We start from the raw sequence: 20,725 nt of genomic DNA, 5'->3' as shown, positions 1-20,725 counted from the left end.
CAGCCTAAAACCAGCCCCCTACATTTACATTTAAAGAAGTGACTCTGAACATTTCCTTCAGTATTTCTATTATAGTACTAATATAATCAAATGACACAGTCCTGATCTGGACAATCTTTCAGAAGTACTCGAAGGAGTTTCAGGGTCATACCACACACATCTGCTCAGATTTTTTGATCTCTCATCAGTGAGTCCTTAGTTAGCAATTATGCCAGCAGATTAAAATTTCCACAGCTTTAAAAAGAGCAAGAAACAATCCAGGAGCAGACACTGAAGAGAGACTAAAAATGGGTGTATTTCCTCTCTCCATATTGGTGCTGAAGTAGATACTTTGTTTTCTACCTCTCTGCTTCCTGGCTCCTCTCCACAGAATATCAAAATTGTCCTTTGGCATGTGATCAGACACACCAGGATGATCTTTATCTTCATGTTCTGATACAGACACAGGTTTTAGAAATGTGCTCAGTGGTCGTGTCACAATTGGAAAATTTGAGCTAGCTAAACGATCTAGGCCTCAGAGAAACAAGAGGCAAAATAACTTGGCACTGGCTGTAGTCTAAACTCTGTGCTCTGATTCTTCAGCAGCTTATGGTACTTCCCCAGCACAGAGGGACACAGGAAGGCTACCAAGGTTGCAACATGCTCTGTAAGAAAGACCAGAAAATTACCTAAGATTGTGAAAATATCCTCCCTTTTCAAAAATAAATCTTTAAAAAGTTAGTGTTCCATATATTATAATCCATGACAATTAACCTCGACACGGGGTGTACCTCCAATTGTAAGTTAATGTAGCATTCCTTCAAAGAGGTGTCAAAAACAATCATAGGCTAATGAGATTTTACATGAACCACCTGCTGGTTGCTTTCGATTAGATAAAACACCTTTACTGGAAGTGAGGAAACCCTTTTCTTTATTTGCAAATGAGTTCCACAACAGAAAGCGCTAACAAGAAATGAAATGCAAAAGTAATAGAACAGTCTGAGCTTGCCAGCTTGATTCCCATTCCCACAAAACCCACAAAAAAAACACCAAACAAACAACAGCAACAACAACAACAACAACAACAAAAGGCAAACAAAAAAAACCCACCCAAACCCCAAAAAAACCTAACAATGGTAATCCTGGGTGTTCAAAGACATGGAGGAAAAATACAGAGGAAAGCTGCATAAATAACTGACATGTCAGCTCAATGGTACCCCAAAACAAGGTTAAAATTACTTACTTTGTGTCAGATTAAGCATTTTGTTTAATTGAAGAGGAAATGTTTTGTTTTACATTTCAGTTGTCATTTATTTAGAAGAAAAACATAGGAATTTAAAAAAAAAAAAGAAAAGAAAAATTAAAAAGGATTTTAAATAATATGGTTATTATGTTTAAAATATTATTTCATATTATCACATTATATAAACCTTCAGAATATTTCTTTGGAGGAAAGAGGTGATCAGTAAGAGCCGTTTGACAAAACCTGACATAAATTTGCTAAGTGTCACATTCTGGACAGATCTAGATTTGTTTACTCAAGAAACCCTGGGCCAAAAAAATCTCTTTGGAGACCTGGGCTTTCCAGCATAAGATCAGAAATCACTTCTAAGTTTAAGTTTGGAAGAAAGCTGATGAGAATCAGAAGGTATAACACTCAACACAGACCCCTTTGCATGGAGAAAGGGCACTATGGGGCAGAAACATGACAGATTCCTTTTCTTTTGTTTATTTTATAGGTCCTTCATACTTGCAAATTTTAGAGAAAAAAAATGAGACATCACAGAAGTAAAGGGTTCACACTCATTACATTTCCACCTACCTCATATAAGGATGTAATGGACACTGACAACAAAATTTGTGAGATGATTTATATGGACATAAGTCTTTCTGATGGGCAAGAAATCTTCAAGTTAGATTGTTTTTTCTCACATCATGCATAAAGGTTTCATTTGTAATCTTACAGCATTAGATTTTTTTCAAGCATTATGGGGGACTTAAAGAGTAGTCTATAGCATCATGGAAGATTTCTTTTGCAAACTGCTTTGGAAGTCAGTGCTGCGGATGTGGCTTTCCAAGGAGTTTGGGTATTGATATATGTCTATTAGCTCTGTTAACAATATAATTTTGAGGTAATCAGTCTCTTAAAAAGGCTTCCTACACATTCCTTCTGCCTTCTAAATCCTGACCTTTATTTTGTTCCCCAACCCAACTTTCCACTGTTAAACAATATATAAAATATTTTCTACTGTTCTTGATCTACATTAAAAAATCAGCTTTTAACAAATTAAATAAAAATAAAATCAATGGATGCTACCCAGTTCTAAAAAAAAAAAAAAAAAAAAAAAAAAAAAAAAGACAGATTCCTTTCAGAAGAAGACAGAAAACAAAAAGCAAATTCCTTCCCCGCTGGTGGATATATGAGAGGGGAAAGAGAAAATCAAAGTGGAAGGAAAGCACAAACCCCATAACAGTGAAAGGACTAGCTTTCAAGGAAAAAAAAAAAAAATATTAAAAAGAGAACCTTTACTTTCCTAGGTGCTTGTGATGAATTGCATTAGCTGAAGGAATGCTTGAAGGGTCTCCGTATCCCACCAAAAACAAAGAACCTTGTGGGGGGAAGAAGTCTTGTCCCCCTGAGATGTGGAAAAGTGCTTACAAAAGGATTGTTACTTCGGTCAACTGAAAAAAGGTCAGATCCATTGGTGATTGATAGAAGCTGAATGCACTGTCACACTTCTTGAAGTTTCAACAGCTGTATACCCTGAAGATATTATTCAAAAAGATGCTTTTGGAACCTGAGTCACAGGCAGAATACAATTTGTGAATCTACTGTGGCATTAAAAAAAAAAAAAAAATTCCTCACACTTTACAGGCTTCATCATCCAGAACCGTGGCTTTCATACAGACTGCTGTGGCAACCAGTCCTTGCCTGTGGAGCCTGACAGGGATGAGAGACAGAGATAATGGATCATTTAGAGGCTGAAACAATGCATGGATATCCAAGTTAATTCAAATAAGCCAAGCAGAACATACAAAAAAAGTGTTTATGCAAAATAAGGCTGAAAATCAGAAGCTTGTTTTTTCATAACCTATCATATGCAAATTAATTTAAGACTTAAGGAAATGAAGCTGTGGGTGAGTCTGTTTTTTCAATATTTAAAAGCAAGAAAGTATTTATTTTAAATATAGGGTAATAAGAGGACTTATATATTATCATTCATGGTTCATTAGCCAGTAAAGGTCAGATTATGTCCCAAAGGCACGAATCTACTCCAAGTCACACTCGTCTCAGACCAATCCATAGAGGGACTGTGGTGTGTTAAACCTCAGTTTCCCTTGCTTTCTAGGATAACCATGTTCATCTGACTCAGATCAGTAGCAAATAACCAACCTCTCCCACCACATCCCTTAGCTTTCCAGACTGGCAAGAAGCCTGGGATGTCACTGCTCCTTTGGCTATGATTCCCTCTTACTGCTGAGTCTCCTCTATGGCTGCCACTTTTGAAGTACACTTTTTTTTCTTTTTTTTTTAAGGCACATCTCTCTGAATGAGTCATTTGGTTTGGGCATAGACCTTTATTCCAAAACAACCCTAAATTTTCATGTTAAACATAAGTGTAAAACAGGATTTCATCTAGGAGGGAAGAAACAGCAACTTCTCCCTGCCCTTTTTGAACTTTCCTGCCTACAATTAAAATTCAGAAGCCCCACAGTCAAAATTCAGAAATACAAATAAAATTTTATTCCCCTTTACACTTATCCAGAGGTACTTGATCCAAGCCGCAGTCTAGCCCTGAGGCAATCAGAACAGTATTTTATTTGTGACAGGGCTGGACAACATGTTTAACTTTTAAATCTCATTATTTAAGCTATTTCTACATGATTTTTTCCTAATGAATTGCATGATTGGTGTGTTACCTTCCAGCACTACCCACCCGGACACAAGCAGGTAGCGTATCCAGAGCCGCCATAGCAGACTGATTGAGAATCATTAGTGAGACAAAAGGGCAGATGACAGACATTAATGTGAGGGAAGGAAAATTACCTCATGCCAGGCCCAGGAAGAGTTGTAATTGATTTGTATCTGAATGGAAAAAGAGAAACTACTTGCAGAAGGGAAGCCTACTGATACCCCTATATTGACTACCAGGAGGACTGGAACACTATTTTGCATCCTAGCTCCTACCGTGAGGTTGCTGCTTTGTCTCTGGAATATCATTGCTTTTTCATGTCTGGTTCACAGGGCCACCTTGGATCTCTTTCATATTGCATACTACAGACAACATAATTGCATAATACAGACAGTTACAGTTTTTCCATCTGCAAATACATTTTGCTCAATTATACAGACAGTGTAAGTAAACAACATGGACAGTCTTTTTGTGCAAACCAGAGGCTACCACAGTAGCCCTGCAAGGGTCACTCATTCATCTTTTTTTGAACAGTCCACTAAGTAAAAGTGGCAAAAGTTTTGGTGATAAGTAGAGGAATGAGCGAACTCATAATGGTTGTTCAAAGGCTGTAAGCGTCTTGTTTGTTCTTCAGCTGTAGCAATGAGAAGTACTAATCCTGAAAGACCATCATTTGCTACTTGGACCCAAAGATGACAATTGCTTTATACAAGCAGCCATATTAGGAGATCTCATAGTGGCCTTCCAGTACCTAAAGGGTGCCTGTAGGAAAGCTGGGGAGGCTCTTTTTACAAGGGTGTGTAGTGATAGGATGAGGGGCAATGGTTTTAAACTGGAAGAGGATAGATTTTTGTTAGACATTAGTTAGAAATTCTTTACCGTGTGAGTGGTGAGGCATGGGAACATGTTGCCTAGGGAGGTTGTGGATGCCACTTCCTCGGAGGTCTTCAAAGCCAGGTTGGACAGGGTTTTGAGCAACCTGGTCTAGTGGGAGGTGTCCCAGCCCATGCAGGGGGGTTGGAACTAGATGATCTTCAAGGTTCCTTCTAAACAAATGCATTTTGTGATTCTATTATTACTGTATTAGTTGCTATTATAAACTATAACTATGATATGAATATTCATATTCAAATCAAGAAACTGGAAGGGTAAAAACTAGGAAAAGATACTCTTCTGGTACATGTTAGTGGAAAACATTCCTTCTGCATTTTATATAGCATGACTCTGAATGTGCCCACCAAACTCTTACGCTCGAGGTCTGATTGTAAGTGTCCATATATATTAAGCCCATATTGTCAGGACCGTTTCACATGTCATTGAAACGTAGACAACATTGAAGAAAAACAAACACTTAACAAAGCAATATTTCAGCTGTAAATAGGCAAGTTTGAGACTGCAGTGAGTCAAAAGCAAAAGGTGAGACCATGACCCTGAAACTGACTGTCACGATCCATGACTTCCTTATTTCTGTTTTTGGAGAGATTTTAATTTATCAGGATCTGCCGAGAGGTCCACACGTGGTGCTCACCTCTCACAGAGGAGCAGTGAACTTCAGCACTGGCTTTTTGGGTGAGACACTTGTCTGATACTCACTAATGCTTCTAATAAAAGCAGCCAACTCCCAATTGGAATGTATGAATATAGGGTTTATTAATGGGATAAATGAACCAATTTGGGGCAGGAGGTTCAAAGAGGGTAACCAGAAAACAACAGTAGTAATAATAATGATAAGGAATAGTGGAAAACAACAATAATACTATGCCAAGGTAATTTCAATTAACAACAGCAACAACACCCCATTGATTTAAGCAATAGCAATAACAATAAGGAGAAATTAAAGGAATGGGTGTTGCCGTTTGACTCGGGTGGGAAAACAATGCTCTCGATCCCCTCTCCCTCCCACCCAAGTAGGGAAGGAGAGAGAGAAAAAGAGAGAGACTTGGCTGGATTGAAAACTAAACTACACAGCTTTAATCAAACACCAATGATAAAAGAAAATATATACAATTATATACGAATATGTTCAGATATGTACAAAAGCCTCTCACCTTCCCCCACCCCCAGCAACTCCCACAGCATCTCCTTAGCTGTGAAAAGTCCTGAAAAATCCCGGAGTTGCTGCTGGAGAAAGCGGAGAGCGATGAGGGTCAGGAGAGCTCAAGCCTGGGGGTCAACGGTGATGGATGGACGGAGTCCTCCTCGGATGCTGGCCATGGAGAAGGGAAAAAGAAGCAGGAAGGAAGTTGTCTTCTGTGATCTCTGACCCTCCTCTGAGCTTACGTAGATAATATGGAATGGAATATCTCTGGCCAATTTTGCTGTCTGTCTAATTCAACTTCCTAAAGGGGGATCATAGATCTCCCTGTAGTGTCTGAGGGGGCAGAGTGAAGGTGCGACCTTGAAGACTCAGCAGTTAGAAAAACATTCCACTGTTAGCAGTCTTAGTTGGAATGCTCTGCTACTAGTTAAAGGAAAGCTTACTGAAGAAAAAAAAAAAAGCAGTAAAAGGAAAATTGTCTTCATCTTGGCTCAGACCAGGACAATGGGAAAGGAGGAGGTGGAGGGCACGCCTAACAGATGGTTATAGGGATCGCGGAGGAAGTATGGATGGGGGCCTGGTAAATGGCAAGGAAACATTAATTTCCTCGGCAAATTAAAGGCAAGTAAATATTTTTCTTTACCCAAGTCCCGAGATGGTCAGCTGTTTGATAGGTTTCCACTGTCTTTCTGCCTCACTGGTGGACAGGTTTAACCGTGCCCTGACAGCAGGAAGAACAGTAACTGTAGAGTCCCTTGATGGTCCACGATCCAGGTGGATAGCCACTCTTTGTCCTTCTCACAGACATGCAGCATTCACCAGGAGCTCACAGGAACTGGTAGGCCTTCTTCAGCACTCCCAAGGAACAGCAGTTTCTCCCTCCGTTGGGCTGACTGGCCATATCTCCCTTAGTCTCTCCAGAGAGCCAGCAGACCTCTGTGTCCGCTTACCGGCAGCATCTCCTCCGCACTCCAAAAGAGCCAGCATGAGACTGAGTGCTGCAGTCCTTTTTATAAGTTGTTACAATGTATTTCCTCCTGTAGGATTGGTCTTTGCACTCTTCTCAGGGCTATAATCCAATCACTGCGGGGTTGGCAGCAGTCTCTGGGCGGTTCTTAACAATGTTTCCAGTGGATTCCCGCCACAGGATTCTCTTGTCTCCAACATGGAGTCCAGTTTGTAGTTTGTGGCAGGTAGGAGAGGGGAAACAGGCAAAGTCCCCATATACTTCATGGGCAGCCATGCCTTGTGAGCCATGTAGTTTTTAGGAGAAGGGCACCATCTCCTACACTGGCACTCTGCTAACATGGATTAACAGCAATTTGCCTCATTTCCCCTCATTTCTCCATAAGATGAATGCAGTGATTTGCAGTGTTTTCCATGATGCAGTTCTCCGGTTTGAATATGCAGACAGACAGCTCACACACCCAGGGTCAGAGCCAGCAGCCTTGGTCTGGCCACGCTCCAGGGAAAAGCACATCGATTAAACACCAGGGCAGAAATATTCCACAGCAAGTCAGAGACATGCCACAGTAAGTCATTCAGTTCAAGACAGACAGTTCTCAAAAAAAACACTCTCCCGTCAATTTTCTGTAAAATTGCACCTCAAATGAACCTTTTGTGAGCACTGAATCCTCTGAAAGCAAGCAGCCACCCTTTGCTCCACACTTTGAGCCAGGCAATGTTAGTTATTCACAGTACAGTAGATCCCACTATGCCAGGAGGTGGTCGTCCTGTTATCCTCTACACTAAGATTAGAAATAGCAATAATCCATAGGAGCAATCAACCATTATTCAGCAGTACTGGTGCCATTTCCAGCAATCCAGATTGGGATTATATCATTCTTTTTCATAACATAATGTCTCTCTCCTAACTTCTTTTGTGCTTCCAGTAGATTCAATTTCAAAGACTCACATACGTGATGATAATACACTGAGGAAAAGAAAACTAATATGAAAAGCCATACTTAAATTTTAATTCTTTCAGAAACTTTCTGAAATCTGTAATTTCAGCAACAGGGAAATAATTTGACAGTCAAAGGTAATCACTTCTCCAATCAGTTACGTTATTTATCAGGCTACTAAATGTGCAATTATTCCATCTGCATGACGATTGCTTTAATTTTTAATTTACATATAAAAGCATAAGAGGTACAAGATTGACAGCACTGGAAATGGAAGGCCTCTAATTTACCAAAAAAAAAAGGCAAACTGCTTTTACCCAAGGCAAGAATGATGCAAGGCAAGAATGCAAGGCATCTCCTTCACACTTGTGATGTGCCTCAGTTTTAGAAACAGAGGGATCACTTCTAATAAAAGTATATGCGAAGTAATAAAAATTAAATACAAGAGGACTTGAAAATTGAAGTTTTGCAAGTGTCTTTATGAATTTTTAAATAGATCCTTTCTGAATCCAACTGGAGGCCTGTAACCAGTGGTGTCCCCCAGGGGTCAATACTCAGTCTGGTCTTGTTCAACATATTCACCAATGACGTGGATGAGGGGACAGTGTATCCTCACCAAGTTCACTGATGATACCAAACTGGGAGGGGCGGCTGATGCTCCAGAGGGCTGTGCTGCCATCCAGTGTGACCTGGACAAGGTGGAGAGCTGGGCAGAGAGGAAACTAATGAGGTTCAACAAGGGCAAGTGTAGGGTCCTGCACCTGGGAAGGAAGAACCCCATGCACCAATATAGGTTAGGGGTGCACCTGTTGGACAGCAGTTCTGAGGAGAAGGATCTGGGAGTCCTGATAGATAGTGAATTTTCCATGAGCCAGCAACGTGTCTTTGTTGCCAAGGAGGCCAATGGAATCCTGGGATGCATAAGGAAGAATGTGGCCAGTAGGTCAAGAGATGTCATTCTTCCCCTCTACACTGGTGAGGCCACATCTGGAATACTGTGTCGAGTTCTGGGCTCCCCAGTTCAAGACAGACTGGGAAGTACTAGCGAGATCCCAGAGGAGGGCAACAAAGATGATGGGGGGATTGGAGCAACTTCCTTATGAGGAAAGGCTGAGAGAGCTGGGACTCTTTACCCTGGAGAAAAGAAGGCTGAGGGGAGACTTTGTTGATGCCTGTAAGTATCTAAAGGGTGGGTGCAAGGAGGATGGAGCCAGGCTTATTTCAGTAGTTCCCAGTGATAGGATGAGGGGCAACAGGCACAAGCTGGAACATAAGAAGTTCCATTTAAATATGAGGAAAAAATTTCCTTGCTATGAGGGTGACAATGCACTGGAACAGGCCACCCAGGGAGGTTGTGGAGTCCCCTTCTCTGGAGATGCACAAAATGCAGTCCTGAGTAATGTGTTCTGGGTGATCCTCCTTTAGCAGGTGAATCAGACTAGATGATCTCTGGAGGTCCCTTCCAGCTCTGACAATTCTGTGTTTCTGTGATTCTGTTACTAAATTAGCCAAATTAATCTAAGAAAATCTGGTTAATTTACCAGTGAAATAAGGCAGAAACTGAGCAGGAACAAAAGAGTATCATCTTTGTGAAGAGTTATTTTACTGAAAAGTATTTGGAGTGCTCATCTTTATCTGTTTATGAACATAATAATCTTCTTGCAAACAAACAATACACATTAACAGCATGAACAGAGGTGAACAAAATGGAGCAGACATTGGAAGCAAAACAGGTCAACAATGCACATTGAATATAAGAATGGACTTCATTGGGAGTTTCTACTTTAAACGGGCAAGTTTTTAAGAAATGCACAGAAAAGCCAAAATAACTGAACTTTGTACTCTAGGTGACCCTGCTCTGGCGGGGGGGTTGGACTAGATGATCTTTCGAGGTCCCTTCCAACCCCTATGATTCTATGATTCTATGATTCTTTGTGCCACTTTCACATCCCACCAGAACTCACTCAGTATTTCATTCAGACAGGGCAGAGCAACTAAGATCATCAGTATGTCATGAGAAATGGCTCATCAAAAGTACTAGTCAGTACAATTTGTAGTCTGTCTGTAGTATATAGCAGTCTGTCTCCTGGGACTCCTAATTGTTGGTACAGAGTAATAAAAATACATTATTCTAAATCACATTAATGTATTTTCCAGATAGAGAATACTTTTTTGTTCATGTATTCCTTCCCTGGCTCTTTAATCTTCTCTGCATACTGTTAATTGAATTGGGATAACCTTTCAGGTTTAAAATAGGGCTGGAGACATTTTTTTCTGAATCCTGATCTCTTCCAACACACAAAACTGCCAGCAGAGTGGCACATGGGACTTCAAGGAGCTACAAAAGGATATGGAAATGTGTTTTCAGTGTGACATTGCAAATGGTAGTAGTAAATGCACCTTTGTGAAGTCACATTTTAGAGGAATTTATTAATAGGGAATCATCTGCAAGGCAAAAGAACAGAGAAAATAACCAAAAGTCTAACCTTAAGAAACACATACCTACTGTGAGAGCCAATGGTAAATAGATAAAAACTAATAGTGAGCAGTGGGTGGATGAAAGAGAAGGTACTTTACAGCTACTAGCGTAAATCCATTTCCAGAGGTTCTTTGAAACAGAAACAGCAGAAACATAATAGCTTTCCCCTTCCTTACTTTTGCAAGGCAAAGGTGAACTTCATAACTTTGGAAATTTGTCGTATTGAGACAAATCTAGTTCCTCAGGCCATCAGCTAAGCAGGGAGAGGACATGACATGTTCCACTCTATCATGTGTTTAGGAAGCTTCAGACAAAAAACATGCAGTCTGCAGTGGGTATAACTTATGAAGGAAGGAATGAACACAACAGTTCATTTGCATATTAATGTTGGTTTGTTGCCAAGAGGGAGGTGTTTATGCTGTTGTTTGTGCACTGTGTTTTAAGCAAGTAGATACTGTAATCCAGGGATGATGAGTCTTGTAAATCAGAGAATAGAATAATAGAATCATCAAGGTTGGAAAAGACCTTCAAGGTCATCAAGTCCATCCATCCGCCCTACAACCTCCAACCACTAAACCATCTCCTGAAGCACCACATCTAACCATTTTTTTAACACTTCAGAGACAGTGCCTCTATCACCTCCCTGGGCAGCCTGTTCAAATGTCTCACCACTCTTTCTGTGAAGAAGTTCTTCCTAATATCCAATCTGAATCCCCTGGCCCAACTTCACCCCATTTCCTCTTGTCTTATCGCTGGTCACTAGGGAGAAGAGGCCAACACCCACCTCACTACAACCTCCTTTCAGGTAGTTGTAGAGAGCAATGAGGTCTCCCCTCAGCCTCCTCCTCTCCAGGCTGAACAGCCTCAGCTCTCCCAGCCTCTCCTCATAAGACCTGTTCTCCAGACCCCTAATCAGCCTAGTTGCCCTTCTTTGTACCCTCTGCAGCACCTCAATGTCCTTCTTATACTGTGGTGCCCAAAACTGCACACAGTGCTTGAGGTGTAGCCTCACCAAGGCTGAGTAGAGTGGCAGGATCACCTCCCTGGTCCTGCTGACCACGCTGTTCCTGATACAGGCCAGGATGGTGTTGGACTTCTAGGCCATCTGGGCACACTGCTGGCTCATGTTCAGCTGCTGTCAATCAACACCCCCAGGTCCCTCTCTGCTGGGCAGCTCTCCAGCCACTCCTCCCCAAGCCTGTAGTGCTGCCAGGGGTTGTTGAGGCCAAAGTGCAGGACCCAAAATTTGGCCTTATTGAAACATGTGCAATTGGCCTTGGCCTATTGATCAAGCCTGTCCAGACCCCTCCGCAGAGCCTCCCTTCCTAGTGTCATCTGCAAACTTACCGAGGGTGCACTCTATCCCCTCATCCAAGTCATCAATAAAGACGTTAAACAGGCCCCAGCACTGAGCCCTGGGGGCACCGCTCATGATTGTCCACCAGTTAGATTTAACTCCATTGAACACAGCTCTTTGGACCTGGCCGTCCAACCAGTTTTTTTATCGAGCAAAGCATGTGCACATCCAAGCCCTGAGCAGCCAGCTTCTCTAGGAGAATGCTGTGGGAAACCTTGTCAAAAGCCTTGCTAAAGTCAAGGTAGAAAACATCCACAGGCCTTTCCTCATCCAATAAGCAGGTCACCCTGTCATAGAAGATGAGCTTAGTCCCGAGAACCCAATTACCTCCAGAAATGTTTACAAACATTAAGATAGCAGAGTCATCCAATTTCTTCCCTATTAGCTGTGAAGCACCTTTTATTGGTTTGTTTCTTGTTTTTTTCCCCTCAGCAGGTCACCAATGTTCCCTTTGCTGCATCTAACCTTAAGGGATTTTGACAAAGTTACATTTGACCAAAAACTTTGATCTAAAACCCCTCATGCAATTAGCACAGCTGTAAAGCTGGACCAACAATTCATCAGTACAAAATAAGAACTCTCAAAAAAATGAATATGAATCTCTATCAAATGAAAATAAAATAATAATCATTTCAAAGCCAAGACACAAATGATTTCTGCAATTTTAGATTGCTTAAGGTCTTGGAGGAAGTCAGTGGCAGTGACACTATGAAAACAAGATTTTTCCTGTCACTGGAGAGCAAAGTCCTCCCAGATTCCCCATACAGCCCCCATTTTTAACATGAGAAAATGTAATAAATCCTACCCTAGTGAGCAGGGAAAAAAAATAAATCCAAAGAGCTTCTTTCTTTATAGGGGGGATAAATCAGAATGAGAAGGTGCCCAGATTTGTGCTCAGAAGACAAACACAGTGTTAGTAATTGGACCCCTTTTCTCGGGGCGAGCGTCTCATCCAGCTGGGCTCACCATTCTGCAGCAATCACAGAGGAATACTCTGCTTTCATTCAAAATGACATTTCCACTGTGTATGACTTATTAGTGCAAACTTGCAGCCTAGAGCAAAAATAGCAGCTCAGCCTCTACTAAGCATTCTCTTCCAGCTAGGTAGTAGAAGGAGTTTACAGCCTTTTAGCTATGAGTAGATCTGATTTTTACTAAAGAATCAGAATACAAGAATATCAAATCTAATTGCAGTACTCCGAGTGACATTGCTTGAATCCTTGTTTCCCAGTGCATTTCAGTAATGTATGAGACATTTGCATAATCCTATCAAAATTAAAACAAACTGACAGTAGAAGGAGGAACTGAACCCATAGCTTCTAGAAGAGACAAGTTTTTAATTGGGATTTCAATTCTGCCTAAGGTTTCTGCCTAAATGCTTGAGAGACATCGGTGTAGCTGAAATAAATGGCATAAAATACAACCAAATAACTTCAGAAAAACAAATAGTTCATATTTCAAAACGCAAAGGACAAAACATTTCCTTCAAAAATATTAGTTCCAGGGAACCGTAAAATCAACCATGTGAAAAGAACTCCAGCAAAAATGAGCTAATAAAGTTGCTGTGATATATTAACTTAGGGGATATTTTTATCATTTTCTGAGAGGTTATTGATAAATTGTACAGAAAGATAGTGAACAGAGTGCCAGAAATGCAAGCTTTTTACTTATTTGTAAAGGTTAGAAAAACCATGACTAGCTACATTACTGCTTACGCCCTCCAAACAAATTAAATGAGGTGGAAATGTAAAGGGAACTGACTTCTCGTGGGTGGCCATTTTAGTGGTTATGTGCTGTAACCAGCTGGTGCTTCTCACTGCATCAGATAAAACCCATGGACCTGCCAGGTACCAGTGCCATGCTGCTGAGCTGTACTGTCATCCCAGGGCAAATGGGATTCACTGCCCAGACACACAACTTTGCTAAGAATTACAACAGGATGGCAAAAGCAGCTGGGAGCTTGAGCCAATATCATCGGGTTCTACCAGTTTCTTACTGAAATGCCCTCAGATCTTTCAACACACTTTTTTCTACCAGTTCACCAAGTCACTGATTTCAAACAAGTCTTTGCTGTGTCCTTCCATGCTACATCTCAGTAAGAGGGATTCCAGGGATTCCAGTACAGTGACGATCCTTACCTGGTCCACAGGGAGCCCTCATACAGAAACGTCCTCCCACTCTTCTCCCTCATACGATTTGAAGAATTCTCTGTGTCATGGGTTGACTCTGGCTGGATGCCAGCTGCCCATCAAAACCACTCTATCACTCCCCTCCTCAGCTGAATATGGGGAGAGAAAAAAGACCAAAAAGATTGTGGGTCAAAGTAAGGACAGTCATTCACCAATTACCATCACAGGCAAATCAGACTGGACTTGGAAAAAGTAATTTAATTTATGAGTAGGGTAATAAGACATAAAGCCAAATATTAAAACATCTTCCCCCCAGCCCTCCCTTCTTCCTGAGCTTAAATTTGCTCTCTATTTCTCTGTCTCCTCTCCCCCAGCAGTGCAGGGGGATGGAGAATGGCTGTTGCAGTCCGTTCATCACACTTTGTCTCTGCCACTCCTTCCTCCTCAGACAACTTCCTCACATTTTTCCCCTGCTCCAGTGTGGGATCCCTCTCACAGAGTGCAGTCCTTCAGGAACAGACTACTTCAGCATGGATTACTTCCATGGGGCCACAAGTCCTCCAGGATCCTGCTCCAACACAGGCTTCCCACAGGGTCAGCATCTTTTAGGTATCCACCTGCTCCAGCATAGGTTCCTCCATGGGCTGTCTGCTCCACCATGGACCTCTACAGGCTAAAAGTGGTCAGCCTGCCTCACCATGGTCTTCAACACAGGCTGCAGGGGAATCTGTGCTCCAGCACATGGAGCACCTTCTGCCCCTCCTTCTTCACTGACCTTGGTGTCTGCAGGGTTTTTTCTCTCCTGTATTCTCACTCCTCTCTCCAGCTGCAATTGCCTTTTTTTGTTGTTGTTCTGCTGTTTAAAATGTTATCACAGAGATGTTACCTCCATCACTGATGGGCTTTGCCTGGGCCAGCAGTGGATCCATCTTGGAGCCAGCTGACATTGACTCTATTGGACATGGGCAAAGCTTCTAGCAGCTTCTCACAGAAGCCAACCCTGTAGCTCTCCTGCTAATAAAATCCAATACATTCTGCTTCTAAACAGTTTTATTATTCTTTCATTGTAAGAGATCCTTTGAGATTTTATATCCCTGTCCTTCCCACATGACCTCATTTGTTCACAATATAGTACCATGAGAAATAATTCCCTCACAACTCTTTTTTTTCCTTTCCAGATTTGAAAAATATTCCTTCTCAATTCATTTTTGTGATATTTCAGTCGACGATGAAACATTTTTCAATGGCTTGCAAGCATCTTTTCAGCTCGCAATCTGTTTCCACAGCACATGGTGCACTTAAAAATTCACCATGTTACATATTTTCACTTTTACATTTACACTGATGTTGCCAGGTTTCCAGATTTTACAGAAAGTAAAAAATGTTGCTCTACTCTTAGCTCTCTGGGCTGTTAACACACATAAGCACTCCTCATCCCTACAACCGAAATTATGGCTTCTAAGCAATTTTTCACTTTTTTCAAGTACATATTGCAGTTTGCATCTCTAGTTTTACCATTCTGAGCCTCACTGGCCTTCAATAACTGTTTGAAGCAGCCAATCCTCAAGCCCTCTCAAACTTCTTTAGGTACCTGTCTTTCCAGCAGACACATAATGTCACCAGCAAAATCTGGGTGATGCATCCTATACATCAAGGGCTATATCAAAGCATATATCCCTTTTCTGCTGTATTTCCATCCTCTTACAGGAAAAAAAAGTTATTCATTATCTAGTTACATGTCTGATTCATAAAACAAAGATGAGAGAAAAATGTCCTCTTTTTCTTTCCTTCAAGCCTGAATATTTGCTGCAAATGTAAAGACAATACTCTTGCAATTAATTTACATTTTATCAAGACCATAACTGCATTGTATATGCTCAGGCACAGGCTCTGTGCTATTCAAAATCAATACCTTACAGAACTGAAGAATTAAGCTTCTATTAGCCTTTGATATTCCAATCACCTCACTATAATTTCTTCTGTTATGAATAAAATGAAACCACACCCATCCACAAGACCTTTCTCACCTGTTTCTTTGATCCCTGTTGATATTACTATTGAAACTGCCTCATCTGATATTCAAAAGGAAGGAACAGCCCTGATGTCCTTGTTTTCTCTAGTATCACCCTTCACTGGAAATGACGCATCTGCCTTTGAATATTTTTGAGGCAGCGTTTTCCAAAGGATAATACAAGGAGGTCCAACATTGCAGCATCATGCTCTCCACCTGCAGCACTTCTGTGGGGATGTGATCCATTATGGCACTCTCTTCATTTCTAATTACCAGAAGTTATCTAAATAATCTAAGTTCACATTCCTAATAAACTTATTATTAATATCCATTATGGTTCAGCTACAAGAAATGGGCAGTATAGTGATTCATTAAGATTTTTAATCCCCATTTTTAATACAATATCCACAAAATATATTAGCTCTATAACTTCATGCACTTTATATGCACAAATTGATTCTCCTGGAATCCTTAAATTCTGTGAGAAAAGTTGCCTTCCCTTGGCCTGTATCCAATTGAGACAAAAAACATCACAGAAAATAGGTCTGACCAAAGACAGAACAGTACAAAGCAGATTTGTCCCTATGGTTTGTTTAGCAGTAGTTTGTCTTAAATGCTTTTCTTCAAGCCCACAATGGCCTCATCCCCCCAAAGATATCCTCCAATTTCAGTGGCACCACAGAGTTCATCTCTTTGAACTCCAATCTGTGGTTTCTAGAAGCTTGGATCATTACATGAAGATTGACAGATTTTAGAAAATTTCAGTTACAGTAGACAGGTGAATTGAAACCATTTCATCTCAAGTGAAAAATGAGGAAGTTTAAATCATAAGCTTTGAAAATACCACATGGGAAATCTCCAGATATACTCAATTTGACATCTCAATAAAAGAGAACAAGGCATTGCAATGTAAAATGAAGCACATGAAAGGAGGTCAGCACTGCTACCTTTCAATTAAACTTGTGCTTCACAAAGGCTGAGGTGAAGGACCTCAAAGCCTCCCATACCAACTTTTGATGCTGAACTGGGTGTCTGTATTGAAGTTTGATCTCAGAAAAGAAATAACTGGACATTGTCTTTTAACACATGACTGATGTCACAGATTAAAAAATAATAAAGTGTCTGATTCACTATTGATTTTTAACCTTATTGGTTATATTCTGAGCTGGTTCAAATCAGCTTAATCATTTCATGTCAGTGGACCTATGACATCTTTGACTTGTTCAAAGTCCCACAATGAGCAATGATTTACATTTATGAGAAATGATGTAAGGAAAAATGAGTAGAAATGAAAGTAAATGGAAGTGCAGCACATCTCTTTCCACCAAAACCAGAGGGAAACATTTCTTTTTCTGGCTTGAGAGAAATAATCTCTGTCCTTACTGACGGGTGGAGCAAGACCTGCCTTTTCTGTTGCAGAGTAAATTAGCAATCAATCAAACACTCATTTAAAGAGACTTTCCACAAGGAAGGTACGAGCACTGTAATAGCTTTTTTAGCAGTGCTCAGTGCAGCAAATACTCTGTAGCAGAAGGTGCTGAACCACCAGCGGTTTCCCTCATTTTCTATGAATATCACAGCTTTACCCATCCCTGTCTGTGACTACAGTACATGCAAATTGGTTCAAAATCTAGCTTCATATTTCATCTTGTGCCAGAAATGTGCACATAGAATTCTAGAGGCTACTTTGTAATTAATTCTTTGGAAAAATAAAGTGCATCTATTAAAACTGCATATATAAAAATATATTCAAAAATTGCTTATGCTTCTTTGGTATCTGGCTTTCAGAGCATGCCAGTGACTTTCATTCACACATATATGACACATAACACATTTTTTCCTATATAATTGCTTTGCTTACGGGAAACTGAAAAGACCAGGCTAAAAATTAAAGACAAAAAGCTGGTATGTTTTTGAACTAAAGCACTTTTAAAAGCAAAAGGTTGGTACCACTTTTTCTACAAGAATGGTCTTTATTCTCTGCTGAAAAGAAGTCACTGTTTTCAGCAGTTTTCCATGGGGAGAGTCAGATCTGGAAAAACACATCTCTGCGACTGGCATTTCGTGTCCTAGTTCACCAGAAATAATCATGAGCTTTTGTTGTAATCAGAGGTATCACCATCATGACATGACACATCATGACCTACAATGTAATACTTTATAACAGGATGTATGAGAAGCTTTACTTGATAGACATTTTTCATCTGTTAATGACAAATTAGGGGCACTTCTGAATTATTCATCTACAGTCCCTGCATATGTTTAAGTCAAATTGACTTTGATGCCATGCAAGTTTCAAACTTACTATAAGTGAGATTTTTGCTTTTCTCTGTAACTAATGTCAGAGGAATTATATAATGAAACTACCAAAATCAAGAAAAGCTTGAATTTAATGACTGTTTGTAAGTGTATAAGTTTGTAAGCAAAGCAGTAAGATTACCAGGTTCAGAGCAGCCAATGATTTACCAGACTTCATTAAAGAAAGTTTAAAAATTTTAAAAAACAAAGCAGTGTTTCACTGTTGTTTGTTTACTCTGCTAACCTGCATGTAATTAAATTATGTATAGATGCTCCAATGAAAATATATGACTTTCAATGAAGTTGTACAGGTTGCTATTTATTGCATTAATTCATGCTGATATATACAGAAAATATAATGAATTTAAGGAGAGACAAATGCCTGCTTAATAAAACCAATGGATTGCAATGAGAGTCAATCTATTTTATATTGATGAGTTCATTAGCATTGGAACATTCTATTTACAAACCAATAAACATACCTTCATATTGGGATTAAAAATCAGCTTTGTTCGAGCAGCTCAGCAGTAGGAATCAATACAGCCTCTGGTTCTGTAAATCTTCCACAACCACAAACCTTTCCGCCACTCATGAATGTCCAAATGGTGCAGCCTTTCACACCAACTCAGTGAAGGGGGTTTCTGGGGTTCTCTGATCCATTACCCTCTGTAAGGATGAAATTCATCTCAACCTGGTAAAAAAATTAATCTGTTTAAAATCTATATCCAGGCTAATGAAATCTAGGCCAACTCTGTTAACAATGGAAAAGGACAGAGATCTCCAGAGAATGCCTTGTTACTCCTACTGTGAACACAGTTTAGCAGAGTCTAAATTATCATTTTAGGGCTTCCACCTTTCTCCACTATTATAGTTGTGGCCTAGATGTCTAGCATCTGCCTTTTGGGTGACACTGGGCATAGTCTTTCCTGTTCTCTCTTCTAGTAAAAGGACTGCAGAAGTGAGTTTTGGGAACACGAGTTGAAACAGAAGTAACTTAGACTGGATATAAGGAAAACTTTTTACCTACAAGGAGAGTCAAGAAGTGAAGAGGTTGCAGAGATGTTATGTATTCTCCAGCCTTAGAGGTTTTCAAGGTCTGACTGTATAAAACCCAGGGAAACTTTGCTTGACCTCATAACTGATGCTGCAGTGAGCAGGAAGTTGGACAAAAGACATCCTGACATCACTTATAAAAGAATTATCCTTCAATTCTAGGGTATTTATCCAGTATTATCTTTCTATCAAACTGACTCCTCTGATGGCATTTTAGGTTGTTCACAGTGCACATGAATCTCAGTCAACTCAGCTGGAGTTTTGCCTTTAATTTCTGTTTAGGATTGACAACGATTTCATACCAGTACCTACTGAGCATCTGTTGAGGAGGAGCATTTAACTCACTTTCTTGTTCATCTTTAAGCACTATCTTCATCTTCAGAAGCCTACAGATATTCTATGATGAGCCACACAAGAAAATACAGAGCTATTACATTAAAGTATCATTTATACAAATGACTGGTTTTTGGAAATTCTTTACTTTGGTCGTTTTACCCTCCTCATCTACTAGATTCTGTTTGACTAGGAGAGAGGAGAAGACTCATGAAATACATCATCTTCCTCAGTTCAGTGGTCAGAAGCAGCTGCAGTCCCTGTGCTGCCTTGATGCGTGTGGGATCTTGGGTACCTGGAAGGGAGAGGGCAGAATGTGGGACACAAGTGCAGTGAAAATATAATGCAGCAGGTGTCTGTGTGTGACATCTGGAGATGCTGAACCCTCTCCAGAGGTTTCAGAGTCAGCACTCCAGCAGTGATAGCCCTGGGGCTGGGTACTGTTCCTGGTGGTGGTGTGGCACCACACAGCGACTCCCTGGGAAGCGGAGCTCCGAGCCAGCCACAGCTCACAGCCGCAGCCCTTTGGAACACAATCAGCAAGTCTGAGTGCTTGAAAAGGCAGAAGTTCTGGAAAGAAGATAGGAGCTAAGAGGCAAAATCAGTTTAGCAAGATTAAAAAATGATTAGGCATTTATATGAATAAGAATATGCCTTATAATTACGCTAACTAGGCTAAAAAATATAGGGCAAACAGCCTTAATTTCAGACATAAGATGATCACCAGCTGGGGACAGGCAGAGATTTCATCTCATGGTTTAGTATTACACAATCAGGTGCATTATGAGGGTATTTTTACCTTCTTGTAAAACATCTGGCATGAGACACTGTCATATACAGGATGCCAGATTAGATAGACCACTTATCTGTACTGTTGCGTAATTCTTTTGCTACTTTAGCTTCCAGACTTAACTGACTGCTTGAGAATATCTATGAAATTGTAGAGAAGAGAAGAGAGATGTTATTTCTAATTGAAGAACTTGCTATCTTTCACCACCTGTTGTTTGTACATAAGATGATAGGCTTCCAATCACAAGATTAATGCCCAATTGAGGCTGGGAAAATAGCAGCAAATCTGTCTGATTCTCTTATTTTAAACCCCTTCATGCTCTTCAGAAATATCTTACAGTGCCAAGAACAATTTCGAAAATAAATCATAGGACTTAAAAAAAAAAACAACCTTCAAAAAGCTGCATCTGTCATTTGCTTATGCAAAACTTTCCTTGCAGC

The 20,725-nt window shown here is 40.4% G+C and overlaps 1 long non-coding RNA gene across 1 annotated transcript in view; it reads right to left on the bottom strand.

Moving 5' to 3' along the window:
• The window catches only part of LOC127388084 (uncharacterized), a 30,795-nt gene extending 12,007 nt beyond the window's left edge, over positions 1 to 18,788 (bottom strand). Inside the window, exons 1-2 of the long non-coding RNA XR_007890298.1 lie at positions 18,592 to 18,788; positions 13,810 to 13,949 (exon numbers count right to left, since the gene is read on the bottom strand). This is a non-coding gene — a long non-coding RNA (uncharacterized LOC127388084). The remainder of the gene's footprint in view (positions 1 to 13,809; positions 13,950 to 18,591) is intronic.
• Positions 18,789 to 20,725: the final 1,937 nt, after the last annotated feature.

This window comes from Apus apus, chromosome 1 (genome assembly GCF_020740795.1).
Source record: "Apus apus isolate bApuApu2 chromosome 1, bApuApu2.pri.cur, whole genome shotgun sequence".
Classification (NCBI taxonomy): Eukaryota; Metazoa; Chordata; class Aves; order Apodiformes; family Apodidae; genus Apus; species Apus apus.
This window is presented reverse-complemented; position numbering and strand designations above follow the sequence as displayed.